We start from the raw sequence: 2,093 nt of genomic DNA on the forward strand, positions 1-2,093 counted from the left end.
CCCCCCCTTCTTTGGAAACACAGAAAAGAGAATTCTACTTAGTGAGGGTTATAATCCCTAAGGGCGGCCGAAGGCTGCCTACGCAGAAAGGTGTTCTCTGCAAGAGGTTGTTGTTGTAGCGGCTACAACAACCCCGCCCAGATCGGTTAATATATTAACTTAATATCTCTCGTCAAGTTCCACTAACGGCAGCCTCAATAGGGTCAGTTCACAGGGATAAAGGTTAGGGTTGTCGGATTGTGTAGATTTGGGATTGATTTCATTTACCTCTATTCCAAGTTCTACGGTGGCATGCTGCATTTTCCAATAAGCCCATATTTTTCCATGAGCTTGACATTGACGTCATATACATACATATATCCATACCAAGTTCCAGAACTCTACCATAAATACTTCCAGAGATATGCACTATGAAAAATTCGATTGTATGGGAGGTTCCACACCCCCTTTAGATATCGGTTTTATTTTAGCCTATACCCATTCTTGGAAGGTTTGTGTCCGAAATTTCAAAAGAAATTGCTATAGCCGGTGTGGGCATTGTGACTCCTCAAGGGAAATGAACTAATGATTGCAAAAAATGAAATCAAACGTCGTAGTTGACCAAAAAAGAACATAAGACTTAATTCTCTCAACTTCCTAGAATGTAGAAAAGCTAAGAAATATATAATAAGATAGGATATATTAAAACAGCCTCCAGAACATTTACCAAAAGACGCCCCTGAACTACACAAATCAGTTTGATTGAAAATTTCTTTTTATCTATTTATTTTATACTTCACTTTTGGGTGTGTCAAAACTTCATCTGAAAACAATACGTGTTGCTGGAAAAATTTCGCGGCCCGTGGGCCACAAAGTAAATTCAATATGTATTAAATAACACATCGAAATGTATAATTTCAGTGTCTGAATCATGATACAATAATTTTTAGAAGGTAGTTTCACTTCAAAATTTTTGACATAAACCGTGTCTGTGACAAACACGCAATGTGGCCACTGCTACGATATAGAACTTGGGGATTATCGCTTGTTACTTTAGATATTTTTTAACAAAACATGTAAAGATTTATATGTTTCATAACTGATCACTTAATTTTTAATATAAATATACGTATTTTATACATACATTTTTGCCACTGCTAATCACATGAATAAAAATCATAAAAATATTACAGCAATATTTCTTGTTTATAATGGATTAGATCCATCGCACACCACGGACTTTATCGGCCGCCAATTTAGATGTGCTCGCTAGTCTTTCCATTGCACCACAACTTATTGGTCAGAGCGATTAAGCTGGTATAATGTGCGCACCTCCATACATCTTCATGTACATATTTCAAGGGAGCCCTATCATTTAAATAGGCGGCCGATAAAGTCTGTGGTGTGCGGGGGCTCTTATAGCTGTGTCCTTACATCTATTCCGTGTGTTGCAATATACACGAACGCAGCAGTTAATTTTTTATGAAGAAAATTATTACAAAATATTCGAAAATTTCTCTACTTATACAGGGTGTCCCAGAAGTAACCTGCCAAACATGAGGAGAAGGCAGGTGCGTTGGTGAGCTCCCTGATAAGCAAAAAATTTTCAGGTAAAAGTGTCACCGCTTTTGAAATATTTAAATTTTTTGAATTAAAGAAAAATCGTGCCTTTTCATGTATTTTCTTTAACTGCATCTACAAACAAGGCTATACTTAGTAAATTTTTTATGTAAAATACTTCCAGGTAGTTGCTTCCCCATATTCAAATGCAATGTAGTTTAAATATATTAAGGAAACATCATAAAATTAGGACTATTTTGAGATTTTTAACTTTTTGATATTTTCTTCCCCATCTTTGACTATCTCTGGTGAACAAAAATGTACTGAGCTATAACTTTACATTACATAAAAAAATTGCTCATTTAATAAAGATTTCAGAAAGGTTCTACTCTTACTTTTTCGAATAGAAAAAATAAAGTTATAGCCGCTTTTGTGGGCAAAGGACTGAGACGCTAGAATGTATTTAATAGATTTAATTTTAAGTTGCTCTTGTTACCGACCAATGATATGCTAAATAGTACAAAGGTACATTATTACCTGCTCCTGACATAATT

This window comes from Rhagoletis pomonella, unplaced genomic scaffold (assembly GCF_013731165.1).
Source record: "Rhagoletis pomonella isolate Grant_MI unplaced genomic scaffold, Rhpom_1.0 Rhpom_scaffold_00014, whole genome shotgun sequence".
Taxonomy (NCBI): Eukaryota; Metazoa; Arthropoda; class Insecta; order Diptera; family Tephritidae; genus Rhagoletis; species Rhagoletis pomonella.